General features: G+C 43.6%; 2 pseudogenes; both read left to right on the top strand.

The window, feature by feature from the left end:
* The first annotated feature begins 15,419 nt into the window (after positions 1-15,419).
* On the top strand, positions 15,420-17,289 carry LOC113891900 (annotated as a pseudogene).
* A 326-nt stretch (positions 17,290-17,615) lies between these two features.
* On the top strand, positions 17,616-18,693 carry LOC113890918 (annotated as a pseudogene).
* Positions 18,694-22,872: the final 4,179 nt, after the last annotated feature.

The raw sequence follows: 22,872 nt of genomic DNA, 5'->3' as shown, positions 1-22,872 counted from the left end.
GAAGTTTTCTCACATTCTTTTTAAAAGAAAAAAGAATATTGGGAATAGAATACAGGGAAGAATATTGACTTCCTTCCATGACTGCCTCTCCTTCCCTGAGAGATGCAAATCAGTGCAACAAGGAGGAATCACTTGCAACTAGTCAGGCCAGGCATCATCGACCAGTCTGCAGGAATACATGCTGGGGAGATCACGGGGCAAGGGGAACTCTCCCAGCCCACGTCTGTGATGGCAGCTGGAAGCAGCCACTGTGGAGGAAATCATGGAGGGTCCTTAAGGCCAGAAGGATAGAGGTACCATATCATCCAGCTATCCCACTCCTGGGTTTATGTCAGGAAACAGTGATAACCTGAATTTCCAGCTGTACCTTGACATTACTAGTTATTAGGTGTTTACTCTGCCAGACTCATTGCTTAACATTTAACATGCATCATGCCATTCAAACCTCCCTCCATTAGCTCTGTGAGGGGTTACTGTCAGGACCCCACCGTAAAGAAGTTAATGAGGTCATAGGTAGTAGTTGGACTTGCACTATAAATTGACTCTTCCTAGCACTATGAGCGACTTCACTTTCACTTTTCACTTTCATGCATTGGAGAAGGAAATGGCAACCCACTCCAGTGTTCTTGCCTGGAGAATCCCAGGGACGGGGGAGCCTGGTGGGCTGCTGTCTCTGGGGTCGCACAGAGTCGGATACAACTAAAGCGACTTAGCAGCAGCAGCAGCACTATGAAGGTGCAGGATGGTCAATAAATACTTTGGACAGGAATGATAAAAGGGAACTGTTATGATTTGAATTGTGTCTTCCAAATTCATGTATGAGTCCTAACCCCAGTAGCTGTGAACCTGACCTTAAATGAAAAATAGGGTCTTTGCAGATAATCATGTTAAAAAGGTCATTAGGACTGGCCCTAATCCAAAAGGGCTGGTGTCCTTGTAAGAATGGGAAATTTGGACAAAGAGAGCCATGCACACAGGAATGATGCCACTTGAAGATGAAGGTCAAGATCAGGGTGATGCATCTACAAGTCAAGACATGCCAGAGATTGCCAACAAACCACTAGAAGCTCAGAGGGAGGCATGAAACAGATTCTTTTGAGACCAACCTTGCCACCAACTCAGTCTCCAACTTCTCTCCTCCAGAGCCTTGAGACAAAATTTTGTTGTTCTAAACCATCCAGTCTGTGGGACCTTGTGAAGAGCCTTGCAAAACTGATATGCTAAATCACTTCAGTCGTGTCCGACTCTGTGCGACCCCAGAGACGGCAGCCCACCAGGCTCCCCTGTTCCTGGGATTCTCCAGGCAAGAACACTGGAGTGGGTTGCCATTTCCTTCTCCAATGCATGAAAGTGAAAACTGAAAGTGAAGTCGCCCAGTTGTGTCTGACCCTCAGCGACCCCATGGACTGCAGCCTTCCAGGCTCCTCCATCCATGGGATTTTCCAGGCAAGAGTACTGGAGTGGGGTGCCATTGCCTTCTCCAGCAAAACTGATATAGGCAGTCATTATCATTTGAAGAGTCTGCTTACACTGTAGCCGCAGCTGACTGGAAGCATTTGTGAGAACACCAAAAAACTCAAGTGGGTCCTAATCCCACTTTACCAGTTGTGTGGCTTTAACACTCAAAATGCCAAGCAGCTTACTTACCCAGTTGCCTTGTCTAGAAAAAGGGACCACCAGTCACCTCCTTGGAGTTGACATGCAATCCTTGATGCACTCTTGCACATAACCATGGCCTGTTAATTGGAAAGGATGACAGTCATACACGGTTATCACAAGAATCGTCACTTTCCCTTCATCTAACCCTGTCCAGCTCTGCTCAGGATAAGGCCACTTATGTGCCCCCACAACTACCCTGTCCTGTAGCTTTGGAGGTTGACCTGTAAGGAACACAGCAATGTCCCCATTCTTGATTGCTGTCAGTTGGGATTGCACAAAAGAAGGCACCAGCAGATGATCAGGTGGTGAGAGAACAGAGATGCTGAGGCTTTTAGCCCCCTGGCGCCCTCCCCCTGGGTCATCAGGAGCTGACTGCGTCATCTGTGGGAAGCTTCAGTGACTGTCCGGCAACTTTTTATACAGCTGCCCTCTCAGGGTTCCTCTCAGAAATTCTGGCCTCCCCTGGTCCCTTCACACTTAGGAGGCAACAGATCCCTGCGAGGGTTAACTCCAGGACACTGCGCTAAACATGACCCATTTCTTTGTATTCCGCCTATACAGCTTGGTCAATAATCCTTTTGGTCAAAGCTCCTCAAAGTATCCAGTTTAAGTGTGCTAGCTTTGATCTGCCAAGACTCTTAACAGATTCAGAAATTAGTTGAGAAAGCCTCAAAATGCAATTCCGAGAATGTTTTGCTCATGTGTTTGGGGATTCCTGGATAAACTCCTTTGTTGGGGGAAACAGAACACAAGTAATTCATGACGTGCAGCAGCGTCATGATCACCCCACTATCTGCCAATGGCTGCACAGGATCAAGTACAGGTGGAGTGTGAGTCACGGGGAAGTCAAGTGATGGTCCGTCTTTGCTGTACTGAGAATGGTGACTGTGCTAAGAAAAAAAACAAAAAGGCACAGAAATACCATTCAGACTTTTTTTTAAAAAAGAAGGAAATCCTTCCACAACAACATGGATGGACTTGGAGGGTATTATACTAAGCAAAGTAAGTTAAAGACGAATACTATATGATTTAAGTAAGTTGAAGACAAATACTACATGATGTCATTTTTTTATGTTGTATTTTGTATCGGGGTATAGCCAATAGTTTCAGGTGAACATCTGAGGAACTGAGCCATTCGTATACATGTGTCCATTCTCCCCCAAACTCCCCTCCCATCAAGGCTGCCACATAACACTGAGCAGAGTTCCATGTGCTATACACTAGGTCCTTGTTGGTTACATACGTTATCACTTATCAGTTCAGTTCAGTCGCTCAGTCGTGTCTGACTCTTTGCTACCCCATGGACTGCAGCACGCCAGGCTTCCCTGTCCATCACCAACTTCCAGAGCTTGCTCAAACTCATGTCCATCGAGTTGGTGATGCCATCCAACCATCTCATCCTCTGTCATCCCCTTCTCCTCCCGCCTTCAATATTTCCCAGCATCAGAGTCTTTTCCAATGAGTCAACTTTTCACATGAGGTGGCCAAAGGATTGGAGTTTCAGCTTTAGCATCAGTCCTTCCAATGAATACCCAGGACTGATTTCCTTTAGGATGGACTGGTTGGACCTCCTTGCAGTTCAAGGGACTCTCAAGAGTCCCCTCCAAACATCACAGTTCAAAAGCATCAATTCTTCGGCGCTCAGCTTTCTTCACAGTCCAACTCTCACATCCATACATGACTACTGGAAAAACCATAGCTTTGACTAGATAGACCTTTGTTGGCAAAGTAATGTCTCTGCTTTTTAATATGCTGTCTAGCTTGGACATAGCTTTTCTACCAAGGAGCAAGTGGTCTTTTAATTTCATGGCTGCAATCACCATCTGCAGTGATTCTGGAGCCCAAAAAAACTGAAGTCTCTCACTGTTTCTATTGTTCCCCTGTCCCCATCTATTTGCCATGAAGTGATAGGACCAGATGCCGTGATCTTAATTTTCTGAATGTTGAGTTTTAAGCCAACTTTCTCACTCTCCTCTTTCACTTTCATCAAGAGGCTCTTTAGTTCTTCTTCATTTTCTTCCATAAGGGTAGTGTCATCTGCATATCTGAGATTATTGATATTTCTCTCGGCAATCTTGATTCCAGCTTGTGCTTCATCCAGCCTGGCATTTCACACGATGTACTCTGCATATAGGTTAAATTAGCAGGGTGACAATATACAGCCTTGACATACTCCTTCCCGATTTGGAACCAATCTGTTGTTCCATGTCCAGTTCTAACTGTTGCTTCTTGACTTGCATACAGATTTCTCAGGAGGCAAGTGAGGTGGTCTGATGATATCATTTATAGGTGGAATGTTAAAAAACCAAATTCATAGAAACAGAGATCAGATTTGTGGTTAGCAGAGGGGAAATTGAGTGAAGGGGGTCAAAAGGTACACACTTTGAGTAATAAAATAAGTTCTAGGGATCTAATATAGAGCATGGTGACTGTGGTTCATGGTATTGTATTAAATACTTTCAACTTGCTAAAAGATTCAATCTTAAAAGTCTCTAACATAAAGCCCAACTATTATCTATATTTTTAAGGTTATTTGCCTCCACCACAACTCTATAATGGGGTTTCTCTGGTGGTTCAGGTGGTAAAGAATCCACCTGCAATGCCAGAGACCTGGGTTCGATCCCTGGGTTAGGAAGATCCCCTGGAGAAGGGAATGGCAACCCTCTCCAGTATTCTTGCCTAGAGAATTCCATAGAGAGAGGAGCCTGGCAGACTACAGACCATGGGGTCACAAAGAGTCAGATACGACTGGGAGACTCACACTTTAACGGAGACACTACGTAATGGTCAGCTGCTTGCTCTGCATCTCTTCCCAAATCTGTGTTCAGTAACAAGACATTTACAACCTGAAGTGAGCAGTGGTGAGAACATTTACAACCTGAAAGTGGCAAATGCTGTAAGTCAGGATATTTCTCGCCAGATTGCTGCTTCTTAATCAGTTACCGGCATACCCCTCACTTGATAAGACTAAATTTATTTTTGTGGGTGTACTGGTCTGAGGTTCAGGATGTAATATGTTTGCTCTGGAACTTGGGAGTGACATTAAGTTGAAACTTGGATTCAGCAGTAGCTGTACTCATTTGCTTTCACTGCTGTGGCAAATTGCCACACACTTAGTGGTTTAATATCAACAATACAGAGTATTATCTGGAACTCATTAAGCTTGGAAGGTCAAAAGCTCAAAATGGGTCTCCCTAGGCTAAATCAAGGTGTTGGCAGGACTGTGTTCCTCTCAGGAAGCTCTAGGGAGATGCATTTCTTGGCTTCAGTTCCCTTCTCCATCTTCCAAGCCAGCATCGGCAGATCGAATCCTCGTTGCAATGCTATCTTTCACATACTGACTTTCCTGCTTTCTCTTCTCCGTTTAATGACCCATATAATCCCCAGTGGCTCAGATGGTAAAGAATCTGCCTGCAATGCAAAACACTCAGGTCTTGATCCCTGGGTCAGGAAGATCCCCTGGAGAAGGGCATGGCAACCCACTCCAGCCCTCTTGCCTGGAGAATCCCATGGACAGAAGAGCCTGGTGGACTACAGTCCATGGGGTCACAAAGAGTCGGATATGACCGAAGCAGCCGAGCACACACGTGCACGTACGCAGGCACGTGATTGCACTGGGACTACCGTCATGACCCAGGCCCCTCTCCTTATCTTAAGGATATCAGCTTATCAGCTGATAAGTCCATTAATCCCATCTGCTACTCTGCTTCTTTCCATAGTAGCCTGCAGTCAGAGTGAATCAGCAGAACCTTCCTGCAAAGCCTTAGGGAGATGGGAACATCAGGAATTCACTGGCAGACCTCATTTTATTGCACTTCAAATACAGTGCTTTTTTTTTTATTTAAACAAATTGAAGGTTTGTGGCAACTCTGAATCAAGCAAGTCTATCAGCATCATTTCTCCAACAGCATTTGCTCACTTTGTCTCTCTGTGTCACATTTTGGTAATTTTCCCACTATTTCACAATTTTTTCATTATTATTGTACTTGCTATGGTGATCTGTGGTTAGTGACCTTTGATATTACTGTCACAAAAAGATTATGACTTGCTAAAATTCAGATTATTTTTTAGCAGTAAAGCATTTTTAAATGAAGGTACATTTATTACATTTTAGTCATATGCTCTTACACACTTCTGGAGAAGGAAATGGCAGCCCACTCCAGTACTCTTGCCTGGAAAATCCCATGGATCTCGGAGCCCGGTAGGCTATCATCCATGGTGTCGCAAAGAGTCGGACACGACTGAGCGACTTCACTTTATTACACACTTAATAGACATACAGCATAAAGGTGGGCTTCTCAGGTGGCACTGGTGGTAAAGAAGCTGCAAGTGCAGGAGGCATAAGAGACAGGAGTTCAGCCCCTGGGTTGGGAAGATCCCCTGGAGGAGGGCATGGCAACCCACTCCAGTGTTCTTGCCTGGAGGATCCTGTAGACAGAGTTGCTTGGTGGGCTACAAGTTCATAGGTCACAAAGAGTCGGACAGGATTGAAGCAGCTTAGCACACGCACATGAATGCGTAGTATAAAGGTGACCTTTATATGCTCTGGGAAACCAAAAGACCCATGTGACTCACTTTGTGGCAGTGAACCCATCCTGCAGTATCTCCAGGGTCTACCTGGACTATGTATGCGTGACCTGCTCAAATCCTCCACCCCTACTTCAACCACACACACAGGCACACAATCATACCCCACTGGTAGATCTTGGAGCAATCTCCACACACAGAAACACTGCAGAGTGTGTGGGGAGGGGCAAGCACAGAGCTCTTGGACAAGGTCCGTGTGGCTGTCCTCTGCAGGCAGGGGATGACCTGAGGGCTGAGCTCAAGGAGAACAATGCTATCAGCACCACTGGTGCAGCAGGCAAGGTGGGCAGAATTACCACAATAAACCAGCCACAAGAGCAGAATGGTGCCACAGGCATTTGTGGCTATGGCTAATTGATTTTGGCACCGTTAGAAATGAAATCAGTAGGTAGTCTACTTAGATGCTGCTTAAGATACACAGGAAGAAAAAAAAATGTGGCGGCACAAACCTACCTCAAATTATCCCAGGAAAATGTATGACCTCTATCCTATATCTAGACCTGGAGCCCTCGGACCAATGTTCAAGCATAGAGTATAATTCTGCCATAGAGTACACTAAGAATTTCTTCCAAAGCTTTCCCAGAACAAACTGTGGCCATTTAGCCTTATCTGGGAAAGGAGACAGGGAAATACACAAACTTCTCAGGAGTTATTAGATATTGCCTCTGAACTGACATGAATCCCCAGAGACCTGAACCATCATCATGGACCACCCACCACTCAGAATGGGAGCTCATGGAGATCAGGTGACAGACTGTGTGTCCTGGCTGAAGTCCCTCTCACAGTAGGTCCAACGTGGACACTCACTGAGGTTATTTCTTCAATCCTAGGATATATAAAAGGAAAAATATAAGCCTGGCAACTGGCTGAACACTCACACTGGCTCCCTGGCCTAGGGAGTAGAGGCCATTATGGCTGGAAGGGCCGGAGAGAGTCTCCTGGAATCCCTGGGAACTGTCAAGTTCAGTGCTGAGATCAATGACTTAAAGATACAAAGGTGGTGATTTCTACTGCACCCTCATCTTGCTTGGCTGGTATAAATTCTCGATGAGTCACAGAGAGTGACTGTATTTTCACCAGTTAGATACTTTTGGATTTTTAATATGAATTCTTTGTTTCTTTGGGGAAAAGAAAAGTTTTTCAAAGGAGATCTACCACCCAGAATCCATTATGACAAAGGTGGATCAATTTCAATAAAAAGGTTAAAATTCTCTGTATGAAAGAATTAGGTGAAAAGATAAAACAGCTTTAAAAACGTATTTGCCACACAGGTAACAAAAGACTCCTTTACTTAACATATAAAGAACACTTGCAGATTTCTAAGGAAATCTGTAATCCAGTAGAAAATTGGGAAAGAAGCACAAATAAGAAAAGAAATTCCAATGGCTCATAATTAAGTAGATGGAATTACAACAGTGAAAAAACACTCTTCTTTGCCTGTGCATTAGCAAAGTATTTTAAAATTAAAAAAATTAAAATACAAAATGTTAGCAAGGATATGGAAAATAAATATTTTGATATATTATGTAAATTGCAAAAACCTTTTAAAATGATAATTTGGCAAGACTCCATTACATGTAAAATGCACATCATCTTTGACACCACAGATCTTCTTCAAAGAATCTGTTCTTCACAATAATTATGGGTGTGTGGCAAGATGCCACTGAAGCAATGACTGGCTGGACCAAAGCTGCTGCTGCTGCTGCTAAGTCGCTTCAGTCGTGTCCGACTCTGTCGTGTCCGACCCCATAGACGGCAGCCCACCAGGCTCCCCGTCCCTGGGATTCTCCAGGCAAGAACACTGGAGTGGGTTGCCATTTCTTCTCCAATGCATGAAAGTGAAAACTGAAAGTGAAGTCGCTCAGTCGTGTCCGACTCTAGCAACCCCATGGACTGCAGCCTACCAGGTTCCTCCGTCCATGGGATTTTCCAGGCAAAAGTACTGGAGTGGGGTGCCATTGCCTTCTCCGGGACCAAAGCTGGGAGCTGTCTAAATGACCATTATTTAGAGGGCTGAGTAAAATAGAAAACTGAAACCCTGAGAGCTTCCCTAGTGGCTCAGTGGGATAACCTGCCTGCCAATGCAGGAGACACGGCTTCAGTCCCTAATCTGGGAAGATCCCACATGCCACAGAGCAACTAAACCCATGCGCCACAACTACTGAGCTGTGCTGTAGAGCCTGGGAGCTGCAACTGCTGAGCCCCAGAGTCCATGCTCTGCAACAAGAAAGGCCACCAGAATGAGAAGCCCACACACCACAACTAGAGATTAATCCCTATTTGCTACAACTAGAGAAAAAGCCTGAGCAGCAATGCAGACCAGCATAGCCAAAAGGAAAATAAATAAAATTATTTTTTAAAAATAAAGAAAGAAAGCCTGAATATTGTGTGGTTTGGGGAAAAAAAATGTAGTTTGAAACTGTGAACCACAAATTTCCATGATATTATGAAAACTTTGAATGACAATGTTAATATATTTTTTAGTTTTATTTTTAATTGAAAGATAATTGGATTATAATATTGTGTTGGCTTCTGCCATACATCAACATGAATCAGCCATAAGTACATATGTTCCCTTCCTCTTGAACCTCCATCCTATCCCCCACCCCATCCCACCCCTCTAGGTTGTCACAGAGTCCTGGTTTGAGCTCCCCGAGTCATACAGCAAAGTTCTACCAGCTATCGATTTTACATATGGCAGTGTGTCCATTTCCACATTACTCTCTCCCTTCACCCCCTTTCTTCCTCCCCCTGCCCCCACGTCCACGAGTCTGTTCTCTGCGTGCACATGCCCATTGCTGCCCTGCACACAGGCTCATCAGTACCAAGGAAGATGTAATGTTTTTGATAAGTGAAACACCTGGTTAGCTGTGATCTTTTGCTAAAAAAGACAAAAATTAGAGAATATCTTCCAACTGATTACCGTAACATTAAAATAAGTCCTGTACAGATGAAGCTGAGTTCCTATCCAAGCCAGTTTACTAAAAAGAGCAAAAAGCTTTCCAAATATTTAGCGGCTTGTTTTCATAATTATTTAACAAGACCATTGACCTGTAATCTGAAACCCACACATTTGTGATTGGAAACTGCACATAAATGCTTATTTTAGAGGATTGTGTTTAGAGGATTATTGTTAAGTTTGCATAACAGATTTGACTGCTTATCAACCAGACACTTAACCACTGAATATGACCTCATGGGTCTTAGAATAATAAACACACCCATGTGAAAACTGGGAAGTTTCTCTTGGTGTTAAGAATGTAGCTTCATTTGGGCTTTGTCCTTTCATTGGTTTATGAAAGCAAAGCAAAGTTTGAATGGTGTTAGTATCAGATTCATTATTTAAAACACAATTCAAAACAGGTTATCTTTTAAAATTAGTTAAATAAATAATTATGGGATACCAAAGCAATGAACCAAGGAGTGGAGCAAAACTGTAGTGGTTCTCAAATCTGAGTGTAGAGGGTTTGATAAACACTAAACATGAAGGCCCAGATGGAGTTTCTGATATACTTGCTGTGGAATGAGGCCTAAAGTTCCCTAATGATGCTGGTATAGTTGGCTGGGGACCACACTCAGAGAACCACTGCTTCAAAGTCATGAAGTAGCTCTCTATACACTTGTGTAGAAAGAGTCTCCAAGACACAGTAGATTAAAAGAACAATAAAAGACTGATTGAGATGTCTTATTTGCTTATGTGGACAAATGGACCTGTCTATGCCTGGGAAGGAGAAGGAAATGGCAACCCACTTCAGTATTCTATCCTGGGAAATCCCATAGACAAAGTAGCTTGGCAGGCTACAGTTCATAGAGTTGCAAAGAGTCGGACAAGACTTAAGCTTCTAAACCATCACTACCACCATCCTTGGGAAATGGCTAGCTTGGGAAATGGCTGGAAGGAGATATGACCCTGGGGACCCTTTCTCGGGGGACAGTGAGCATGAGTGGGAGAGAGACTCACCTATATCGTGTATCTTTATACTGCTTCGGTTTACCACGTGCATATGGAGGATTAAAACATTAAATTAATAATTTTTAAAACCAAAATTAATAAGATATTGTTGAGTCTGGCACTGGCTGAATCTATCGAACGCATTGCACCCCCTTGTGGCAACTGGCCCCCAAGCAGGGCATCCCAGGCTGTCCTCTGGATGGTCAACTGGTGCCTCGAAGCGACGTGGGGATGGAACCTACAGGAAACTCTGCACCGCTGCAGCATTACCTAGAGTCTTCCCATTTCTCATCCTGGAGAGCCGTGGGAGGCAGGCAGAAACTAGCCAAAGGGGCAGCAGCCGATGGTGCTGACTTGCCTAGTTCTGTGGGGCAAGCGTGCCCAGGAGAGGGGACAGAATAGTGGCCACAGGTTCCCCAGGCAGGAACGGAAAAGAAACCTTCCCCGGTCTCCGGGGAAGGTAAGGGCGATGCTGCTGCGACAGAGAGGACATGGGGAACGTAGCAGGCTGCGGGACGGAGGCCTGGAGGGTGGCCAGTGTGGGGAGGGAGGACATGATGGGGGCGGCAAAGCCCGAGCAAAAGCTCTGGTTACCCCCCAGTTTATTTTCGGGTCCTGACCTTCCTGCGGGGACGAGGAGGGAGTGCACCCGAGGGTGCCTGCGCAATAGGCGGTGGTGCGGGGGCCCGGAGGGGAGGTGCGGCACCCAGCGAGGCACTCAAGTGGCAGGCAGGAGGAGGGAGACCTCCATCCCACAAAACACCGCGGTCACAGTGCAAATCCGAAGTGGATTTGCAGAAGTGGGCCCCTGCCCTGGCCTCACGTGCACACCTATTTCCGAGTAGGTGCACTCCGTGCTGTGGCTCCTGGGAAATGGCAGTGACTGCTAGGCAGCTAGGGTCAGAGCAGTGGGCAGCCAAGTAGCACCGCGCTTTGCCTCGAATGGAGTAACAGTTTGGGGAAGCAGCTGCTCAGACGGTTTTGTGGGACTCGGCCTGGAGTGGCTGGAGGAAGCTAAGCTCCAGCCACTTGGCTGGTAGGAATTCACGCCCTGGGCTTGGATGGAGTCGACATTTGTTAGTTTTATTGGTCAGCATTTTTGCCAGTTGCCCCTTATCCTCCACCCTTCAAAAGACCTTGATGCTGGGAAAGATTCAGGGCAGGATAAGAAGGGGGTGACAGAGGATGAGATGGTTGGATGGCATCATCCACTCAATGGACATGAGTTTAAGCAAGTTCCGGGAACTGGTGATGGACAGGAAAGCCTGGCGTGCTGCAGTCCGTGGAGTCACAAAGAGTTGGACACAACTGAGTGACCGAACAACAGTGGTGTTACTTACAGAGAGTAAAATTCACCAATTTTAAGTGTGCTGCTGCTGCTGCTGCTAAGTCGCTTCAGTCGTGTCTGACTCTGTGCAACCCCATAGATGGCAACCCACCAGGCTCCCCCATCCCTGGGATTCTCCAGGCAAGAACACTGGAGTGGGTTGCCATTTCCTTCTCCAATGCATGAAAGTGAAAAGTGAAAGTGAAGTCTCTCAGTTGTGTCCGACTCTTCGCGACCCCATGGACTGCAGCCCACCAGGCTCCTCCGTCCATGGGATCCTCCAAGCAAGAGTACAGGAGTAGGGTGCCATTGCCTTCTCCAATTTAAGTGTAGAGTTTGATAACTTTTGGTAATCATATAGAATCATTTAACCACCATCACAATCAGGATATAGAATAGTTCCAACATCCTACAATTTCCCTTGTCCCCCATTGCTCTTCATCTTCTCCCTGACCAGGCAATCCTCAGTTGCTTGCTTGCTTTTTAAGAAATTAATTAATTTTAGTTTTGGTTGCGCTGGGTCTTCCTTGCAGCGCCAGGGCTTTTTCTTGTTGCGGAGAGCGGGTACCACTCTCTCCTGGCGCAACAGGGCTTTTCACTGTGGTGGGTTTCCTTGTTCAGAGCACAGGCTTTAAGCATGGGGGCTTCGGTAGTCGCAGCCCGCAGGCCCAGTAGTTGCGGCACTCAGATTTAGTTGCTCCACGGCATGTGGAGTCTTCCCAGATCAGGGATCGAACCCGTGTCCCCTGCGTTAGCAGGCAGGTTCTTAACTGCTGGACCGCCAGGGAAATCAAGCCCTCAGCTGCTTTCTGTTACTAGTCTTCCCTTTTCCAGAAGGTCATATAAATGAAATCAGGCTTCTGACTTTCTTCAATGACAGTCTTTGAAATTCAACCATATTGTTGTGTGTCTTCATACCTTGCTCCTTTTTATTGCTGGCAGTGGTTCATGGGATTGAACATATCATTCGTTTATCCGTTCACCACTTGGTGGACATTTGGGTTGTTTCCAGCTTGGGGGTTTTGTGAATAAAGCTGCTATGAGAACCATTGTGCGCATCTGTATGAACATTATTTCTCTTTGGTAAGTACCTGAGGAGGAGAGTCGCTGGGGGAAATGGTAAACGCCTGGTACATTTTGAGCACTGCCAGACGGTTCCTGATGGTTCTAGCAGGTCACATTCCCACCAGGAACGGATGACGATTCCAGGTTTCCCACGTACTCTCCAACATTTGCCATGCTCCTGGGTATGTCTGACCACCGGTTTTGATTTTTAATCCATTAGTTCCTGGGGACCTGGAGACACAGCAATTTCAAAATGCTCCTACATTGCGTTGACAACATGAAGGCTGATGAGAAGTCTGTGAACCCAAGAAGGCCAGGTTTGCTGGGCTGCACACTCTGTTCCACGCCTCCCAAGGCTTCTGAGCACCAGCAGCCACTGCAAAACAAAGTTCTAGTACACAGGTTAGAGGGATGCCCTCATGCAGAGAAGCAGAGAGTGAACACCAGCTATATGCCAACAGCTTCCGAATGAACTGGGGATTTTTGGAGTCAGAGGAGGGTTGTCAACTGACCATGGGCTTGGCCTAGCAGAGATGTATACAGAAGTGTTTTACTTAGAATCAATAAACCTTAGAAAGTATTTATATCCTGCCTAACACATAATTTTGTATAAATGGTGCTCCTATTATTTTCTCCTCTATGTGTTCAGCCTCCCTTGCAGTTAGATTGGGGCCGTCTGATTAAGTTATGGTCAGTGGGAGATGAGCAGACACATGGATACATGAATGTATTTCTGATTTCATCCCCTTCCTTTTCCTCTTCTCTTACACAGAGGGCTGCAGGCAACAAATGGGGGAGACTGAGTTTTTTGGTCACAGCAATGAAATATATGCTTTAATTCATTTATTTTAGGACTCCAGGTAGGCATCCTCAATCAAATTCAATCAAATTTAGTAGGAAAGCCCGTGTGTGTGTGTGTGTGTGTGTGCATGCATGTGTGTGTGTGCGTGCTCAGTTGTGTCCGACTCTTTGCAACCCCATGGGCTCAGCCTACCAGGCTCCTCTATCCATGGACTTTTCCAGGCAAGAAGACTGGAGTGCCATTCCCTGCCCCGGGGATGGAAGCTGTGTCTCCTGTGTGTGTCTCCTGCATTGGCAGGTGGATTCTTTACCATTGAGCCACCTGTGCTCTTGTTATTATCTATGAACAGAATATTAGGAAGTCCCGTGATGGTCAAGGCAAAGGATTAAAGACTACACGGAAGCACGAATCTCCCCTGAAGGCAGGTGGGGAGGAGAGGAAGGGTCTTGCAGCCCCTGAACTGTGTTACTGCTTGTGCTGTGTCACAACCTTTAGGAAGCTGGAGCCTGAGCATCACCATGTGGTGAACTGGATGCTGCGAAATCAGAAAAACTGGTAGATTGAGGATTTTCTCTGCTCAGGAAAAGAAAAATAGAAGGCATTTTCAGGAACATTCCTGTTCTTTTGATTTTTCCATGTTTCCAACGACATTTGGCTCATTGCCAGAACCTCATATAATTTCTGAGAAAAACCTTCTGAACATATTTCCCTCTGGTTATATCACTGACCCCTCTGTACTTGGTCTCCTCGTTCAGGTGTCAGTCAAGGAGCTTCCTCCTGTGCCCTTTCTCGGCCCTGAGATTCCCAGAGTAGGGAATCTGTATCCATCAGCACGTTGCCTAGCAAAGTTCCAACCTTTGGTGAAAGTTGGGTCAAGAAGTCACACTGTCCCCTCCACCTCTGTCTCCTGCCTCTCCTCTGCACCCACGCTGTAGCCGTCACCCACCCTAAGGGCCTGGGAAGGCACGTGAATGATTTGGGTGAGCTTTGTCGATTGTGCAGCAAGGTCCCCTCAAGCACCCTGGCCATAAAAAATCAAGGCCCTCCTAGGAAGCCAGGAGATGCTCAGAATGGTTTGCCCTGAAGCTGGGGTCCAACCTGGGCCTTCTTCTACCAGGCCTGTTCCATGTTGTTCTGCTTCAGCTTAAACATGATGACATTTATCACTGAAGGACCCTGTTGCTTTAATGTCATATTATTTTTATTGTGCTTTATTGTACTTGTTTTTCCAAACAAGAAGTTAACAGATAACAATGACTGTTGAGAACGTTAAAAACAAAAATTTTCAGCTCTTTGATATTAGATTCCTGCTAAATTTACTCCATCTTATAACTTATGTGACTTTGTATCAACTTATATTTGTCACTCTACTTAAATGGTATCATTGAGCTTGCAGCTTAAATCTGAGTACTTCCATTGTGGGATAAATCACTGGATAATAATTAATAATTTTCTATTAACAATCTACTAGGTGTTTCAAAGATATTTTCCAGGGATTATTATATAGTAATCTGCTAGTTATATCACAGCAATTCTTGTTATAAAAATTTTCTCAGTACAAATATTAACATTTATTAATATATGGATATATTAAGATACTACAAATACCAAGATAAAACACTAAGCACATTATTTTCCCCTAGATGTCAGATACATTTTAAAATTAGATTACAAAACAGAAAATGAAAACAAGGAAGAAAAAGGATAATTATTTGGATATTTGAATATATTTTGTAGAAAATATAAGAAATGCCCAGAGAGACAGGAAAGGAAATTCATAGGTCCTTCATTTAATGTAGTGTGGTGGCTTTAAATCATGGATGGGCATCCTCTACTCCTGTGACAGTCATAATGAAAAAAAATAAGGAAGGAAGGAAGGCAAAATTAAAAATAAATAAATTTAAATTAAAAAGCACAATAAAAAAAGGACAGTGAATTATGCATTTTAAAACATATATAAAAGTATTTTATTTCATTCCAAAAAGAAAGAAAGGAAGGAAGGGATGAAACTCTTATGAAACCATCACACTTTACTATATATCAGAAACTAACAAAATATTATTTTAAAAAATAGAAAAGAAAATTATTCACCTGTGAAAAGTAATTTTCACTTTCTAAGGATGATATAGATAGGAAGTTTTTGAGAAACTTATTACATTTAAATTTTTCCAAATGGTGAAAAAAAGTCACTAGATTCTTGTTCTTTTATTCTACCTCAAAATAGTCTGCTTTGTCTCTATTATAAGCTCTTTGTAGATGAAAAAAAATAGAAGCATGAGGATGCATGAAAGCCTGGCAGAAGGCAGCACAGATTTCAGTAAATACAACAAAAAGGAAACACACACCAACGCAGGACTACATACTTAAAAGTGAGATCTTCCTTTAAAATGCATAACTCAGAAGTAAGGAGAGTCTTCATTTTATCAACCTTGACCTTTCTGAGCATGGAGAGCAGAAACAAGGAGAACAACTCCACAGAGAAATCTGAAGAACCTATGAGTTGCAGACTTACATCAGTAGAAGCTGAAAAGGGACAGGGAACTTCTGGTGAAGCAGAGATAGCAAAAAATTTCAGCACAGGGGACCAGAAGAAAAAGAGACACAAAACTAGCACAGCTTGTGGCCAGGAGACATGCCACAACGTTGTGACGGCGTGAAACCCCCGAAGACACCGACGCGGATCCCCATCCCCCTCTACCTGCTGTCCTGCCGCCTGTCAACCTGGTCCATCGGGACGTCATTCGTGCTTGGTGCCAGCAGCTAAAACTGAGCACCAAAGGCCCGAAACTAGATGGATATAAACGACTCTGTGAATATGCTTACCCTCATCAAAGAAACATTCCTGCCACAGCACAGGAGGCCAGGATCCTGTCACTATCGAAAAGGATAAAGATAGAAAAGGGGGAACTACCGCTGGAATGCTCTGTTGAGAGAACGTCTTCTGAAGGGGCTGCTCCTTCTGCATGGGGCCACCTGCCCTTGAGGGATCTCCTCCGCCTCTCGAGGCAGTTGTATCAACTTCTGCCCCCGACTCAGAAGCTGCGTTTGCCGCCTGGAGCAGAATGACAGCCAGGGCCGTGAAGACGGAGTCAGTACGATCACAAGAGACTTGTGAGGTCCAATGGTGCATGGTCCACGGGAGAAGTCTCCCAGCTGACACAGAAGGCTGGGTTCGCTTACAGTTTCATGCTGGGCAGGCCTGGGTGCCTGGAAAACGAAGGAGGGTGTCTGCATTCTTCCTGATACCGTCTGGTGACTTTCCACCCCTACACCTGGAGGACAATATGCTGTGCCCTGAGTGTGTACACAGGAATAAAGTATTAACAAAAAGCCTGCAGTGAGATCATAATACCAGTAAAAGGGTACAGCTATGATTATAATTAATGATAGAGAAGTGACCACAATCAACTCCACGGTGACTTCAGACAGCTGAACTCTGGGCCGCTCCACTCTCTCCATGCTTCCTGCTTCTGGGGTGCACAGCCTGCTTACAAGGCTGCACGAAAAAGAAAGTCTGTGAACTGATGGGAAACAGAAGCAGAAGTGACTGTCTCTCCAAAGATGCCCAGCCCTAAGGGAGCAGAGGATAAAGGAGATGGGGACATTTTAAAAATACTAAGTCACTGAATGGAATTAATTTGCTTGAAAATGCCTCAAGTAAATCTCTACATTGGACAAAATGGATCTTATAGGCAATAGTTGAAATTTGGTCATGGACACCTTAACCAGATATTCAACCTTATCATCATCACCAGGCGTGGTACAAGCAGAAATGTGTTTCCTGACATGATACAATGTATCACTGACAATATTCTTGCCCCAAAGAATCTATTCATAGGGAAGCAATCAGTCCTGATTATGCCTCTTGTCTCAGGGTAATTAGGTGAGCTTACCATCATTTGGGTGTCAGTTACTTAGATGTACCCATCCATATGTAAATATTCACAACTTATGCACTTAAGATGTCTATAATTTATGTACATGTGAGTTATATATAACTTTTTAAGTGTTCCAGATTGAATGATACATTATAGTGCCTCTAGTAAAAAGGCAACTAGAAAATTTTAAACCTAAAACTTTTATTTTAAAATAAAATACTCTAGGCCAGATCAGGAGTGAGGTTGGACCAGGGCTGAGGCAGCCAAGGCCCCTCCTTCCCATATCAGTGGATCCTGCCCAGAGTATGCCTGGCTGCCGTTGCAGGCAAGCGGGGTGGAGTATGACTGGGCAGTGCCGGCGTTGAGACAAAGCTGTTTCCAGTTACAAAGCAGGGATCACAGCAAACACACCCGCCACAGAAGCACTATGGCATTGCTTCTCCCTTCTGCTTAGCAGCCCGCAAGGAGACTAACTGCCTACTTACACAGAAACTAGTGGAGATTTTTGAAGAGAAAGAGGAACTTCAGTGCAGGATTTTAATTTTGGGAAAATTAACCTGGTAAAAGACTGGATACGAGAAATCAGTGAAAGCAATAATCTTCCACAATCTCTAACTGAACATGCCGATGGAAAATGTTTACCTCTGGATCTTACAGATTAGGTGTACATACAAAAACCTGCCAATATCGATGCATTGTGTGTTGCACCAAGACATGTTGATTGAAGTGACTTTTTCACCTCATTCTATGATAAACTGAAATTACAGGGAGAAGTAAAAGATTTAAGAGCTGTTGAAGAGGCATTTGTACCAAGTTATCAAACTGTTTGATGGAATAGAGATTGATATTTTCTTTGCAAGATTAGCACTGCAGACTATTCCAGGAAACTTGGACTTAAAACATGACAGTCTGCTTAAAAATTTAGATATGTATAGGAAGTCTTAATAATTGCAGGGTTTTGATTTTGTTGCAAATCAATGAAATGGTTTTACGAGATGTTTTACATCTAGTATCAAACATTGACAACTTCAGGTTAACCCTGAGGGCTATCAAACTGTGGGCCAAATGCCACAACATCTACTCCAATATATTAGGTTTCTTCAGTGGTATCTCCTGGAATATGCTCGTAGCAGGAACTTGCCAGCTTTGTCCAAATGTGATAGCATCAACTCTTGTACATAAATTTTTCTTGGTATTTTCTAAATGATATGTGTTTAGATTATATTAAAATAAAGTTGATTATAGACACTGAAAAAAAATAAAATGCATAGCTAACTGACAGCGCTGCAGAACAGTGATACATAAAAATCAGAAAACCTATCAACGAGCTTCTGTTGGACACATGATAGGCATAATTCAATTTGAAATAACGTCTAACAACCGGGGATCACAATGCTGCACGATTGTGATAATGGGTATTGTCTTCATGTGGCAGAAACCACAGCAAGCACTGATACTATGGCCCCACACTTATGCAGAATATAAACAGCAACTCCAAATAATACTTCTCTTTATTTAGGAGACAAAAACATAGGACTCAAGAATTTAAAAAATGTATCACATGTGGTTAATTAAATCATTGTGAATAAGTGAAGCAGTGGTTTCTTAAGACAACCAGAGGTACTGCATATAAGTCCTGCTGCTAACTTTGAAGAACAGATAATAATTATCAGTAGGTTGTTCATTTGTCAAAGGAAAACTGTTCGCCTCTATAAACACTTGACCTCTCAGATATTGTCTAATGGAAGAGAGAATACTGCATGTTTTCAGCAGACCGCTTATAAAAAATACATCTAAACAAAACATAACTTGAATTCCAAGAATATCATAATAGTATAAACAGTATATGTAGGACATAATGAATTGCCACAGAGAACCCTCTAAAATACTTCTAGACATTCTTTATGTCTTACTCTGCATCCACCTGTTACTGAATAATGAAGCAAAGATCTCTTTGGCACTTTGAGTTTTTAAAATATTACCTCTACAGCTACATGAAGTAGAATTGCATTAATATATTCAGCAAACCTAAATTGATGCCATCTTCCAAGGTACAATGGAAAGACTGAGTTCAAAAAGTAGCATGCAACACTCACTTAAAAATTGTTGATGATTATATTGGCAGAGACTTTAGAATGTGAGTCAAAGGTACACTTCTGAAAATATCAACTTTAGATTTTATTTACTCAGTATAATTTTAGATGATATGTTAAGTAAAATCAATGATAAAAGCCAAGTGATGTGAGAACCAAACACAATGTGTGTAACACTCTTGACAGTGTCAAAGGAACTAAGACGCTCTGAAGTTTTGCTTATCTATCAGTGATACTACACAAACTGCAGAATCTTGTAATTTTGACACCAACTTCTCCACGATTTTTTTAAAAATCAAAAAAGGAGGAAGGGCACCTTTAATTGAAAATCTCGTGATCAGACCTTCCATGATAGCTAATTTTATTTTAAAATCAATTCCCTTTTTCCTACAATAATTTTAGTAATTTAATCATTAAAAGAACGGTTTACAATACTGAAATGCTATTATGGGAATACCAGTTTTCTGGATAACATGTAATTGGAAAAATTAAGACCCTGATCCTGGGAAAGAATGAAGGCAAAAGAAGGTGGCAGCGGAGGTTGAGATGGTTAATAACCAGTAGCATCCCTGACTCAATGGACATGAATTTGAGCAAACTCTGGGAGATAGCTAAGGACAGGGAAACCTGGCATGCTGCAGTCCATGGGGTCAAAAAGAGTCAGACACGACTTAGTGACTGAACAACAACCAACAAAGCCACTTTAATTATAAACCATTTCTTTCAGTTCAGTTCAGTGCAGTCACTCAGTCGTATCTGACTCTTTGCGACCCCATGAATCGCAGCACGCCAGGCCTCCCTGTCCATCACCAACTCCCGGACTTCACTCAGACTCACGTCCATCGAGTCAGTGATGCCATCTAACCATCTCATCCTCTGTTGTCCCCTTCTCCTCCTGCCCCCAATCTTTCCCAGCATCAGAGTCTTTTCCAATGAGTCAGCTCTTCGCATCAGGTGGCCAAAGGATTGGAGTTTCAGCTTCAACATCAGTCCTTCCAATGAACACCCAGGACTGATCTCCTTTAGAATGGACTGGTTGGATCTCCTTGCAGTCCAAGGGACTCTCAAGAGTCTTCTCCAACACCACAGTTCAAAAGCATCAATTCTTCGGTGCTCAGCTTTCTTCCCAGTCCAACTCTCACATCCATACATGACCACAGGAAAAACCATAGCCTTGACTAGACAGACCTTTGTTGGCAAAGTAATGTCTCTGCTTTTCAATATGCTATCTAGGTTGGTCATAACTTTCCTTCCAAGGAGTAAGCGTCTTTTAATTTCATGGCTGCAGTCACCATCTGCAGTGATTTTGGAGCCCAGAAAAATAAAGTCAGCCACTGTTTCCACTGTTTCCCCATCTATTTCTCATGAAGTGATGGGACCAGATGCCATGATCTTCGTTTTCTGAATGTTGAGCTTTAAGCCAACTTTTTTCACTCTCCTCTTTCATTTTCATCAAGAAGCTCTTTAGTTCCTCTTCACTTTCTGCCATAAGGGTGGTGTCATCTGCATATCTGAGGTTATTGATATTTCTCCTGGCAGTCTTGATTCCAGCCTGTGCTTCCTCCAGCCCGGCATTTCTCATGATGCACTCTGCATATAAGTTAAATAAGCAGGGTGACAATAAGGAGCCTTGACGTACTCCTTTTCCTATTTGGAACCAGTCTGTTGTTCCATGGCCAGTTCTAACTGTTGCTTCCTGACCTGCATACAAATTTCTCAAGAGGCAGGTCAGGTGGTCTGATATTCCCATCTCTTTCAGAATTTTCCACAGTTTATTGTGATCCACACAGTCAAAGGCTTTAATGATATTTAATTCCTAATTATTCTGAAGAAAATTTCAGGCTTCCTATTTTTGGATCATTAACAAATGATTTGTTTAATTTATACAGAATTAACATAAAGTTTGTGTTTACTATAATATTGTTGAGATAGTTTTACCACTAAAAGATTTTAGAGATGCTAATTTTAAAAACATGATTTTGAGTAAAGGTACATTTTTCTAATCTAGACAAAGCTACGATATAGGCTGCCAGTATTCTAAAACCCATCGAGTCTAACCAGGACACAGACCCTTAAACCAGAGCACATAGGACACCATATGCGAGAAAATTAGACCACCCTTCACCTCTACCTCGTCCCCACCCACCACCGCCAAAGGATTTGAAGCGAATTCTAATTTCATGTGGTCTCTGAACTCTCCTCAAGTAGTTGTAAGTCTGGATGTATGTGCATTTGTACCTTTTCCCCAGAGCAACTTCGCACGCAGGTAAGAGATCAAGAACCATGACTTTGGGCTGCAGCCTGGTCCTCACACTTCAGCATGCTTTATACTCACCTGGAGAGGTTATTAACCATAGAGAGCTGGACCCACTCTCAGAGTTTCCAATCCAGTGGATCTGGAGGAAGGCCCAGGGATTCTGCATTTCTATCAAGTTCCCAGGGGATGCTGTTGCTGCTGTTCTAGGGACCACTGTGGAGAACCTTGTGTATAAACGGCACTCATCTCTACCAGCAAGGGCAAGCCCACATTCCTTCTAACATGTGTCAACACCACCTTCCATCAGTAGGTGGCAGCCCGTGCCTACAAATTTCCACATACTGGTGTCAAACTAAAAAACTCCGTCACAAAAGCAAGATAAGAAAGCCTAGTGAACAGCATTTTTCTACAAATTGGATGCTAACCTAATTCTGCTAAATGATTTAAAATGTTGATCTGTCAGTACCACGCAAATCAGGCTTCAGGAACAAGGGAAATAGACTGACAAATAGTAAAAAAGAAGCTAGACTCTGGCTTCTGGCCCCAAGGCTGACACTCCTAGATGGGGTTTTGTACTTCACTGTCTGCTGATTTGTAAATGTCCCTGTGTGAAAAGTCCTGCGCTGGATGCTGCAAAATTACCCCAGGGACCCTTTAAAAATGCAGAGCCATCTCCCTCTACCGCCATTCTAACTCAGTAGCTCTGTGGTTAAGCATGGGCATCGTATCCTTAACAGATGTCTCAGTCGATGCTGAGATACAGCTGTTTTGACTACATCTGTTTGTTTAAAAAAGATAAACCAATGCAAAGTATGAATATGTTGATATTACCACCTTTCATAAAGTGGTTCTTTCTAGGTTCAGACTTCTCAGTAATTCCAAATGCAGGAGAATGCCACTGTCCAGCACAGCAGTTACCAGCCACACATGGCAACTCGACATGGAAAATACAGCTGGTCTGAACTGAGATGTGCTGCAGGGTGAAATAACACCGTATTTCAAAGACTTGAAGGGAAAATAATAGAATGTAAGATATTTTTAATGTCACTACTAGAAAAATGAAATTACACATGTGGCTCACATCTACTTCTTTTGGACAGCACTAGTTGCTGTTATTAGTCACTAAGTCGTGTCCGAATCTTCATGACCCCATGGACTGCAGCACACCAGGCTTCCCTGTGCTTCACTATCTCCTAGGGTTTACTCAGACTCATGTCCATCTAGTCAGTGATGCCATCCAACCATCTCTTGC

The sequence above is a fragment of the Bos indicus x Bos taurus genome, chromosome 4, assembly GCF_003369695.1.
Source record: "Bos indicus x Bos taurus breed Angus x Brahman F1 hybrid chromosome 4, Bos_hybrid_MaternalHap_v2.0, whole genome shotgun sequence".
Lineage (NCBI taxonomy): Eukaryota > Metazoa > Chordata > Mammalia > Artiodactyla > Bovidae > Bos > Bos indicus x Bos taurus.
This window is presented reverse-complemented; position numbering and strand designations above follow the sequence as displayed.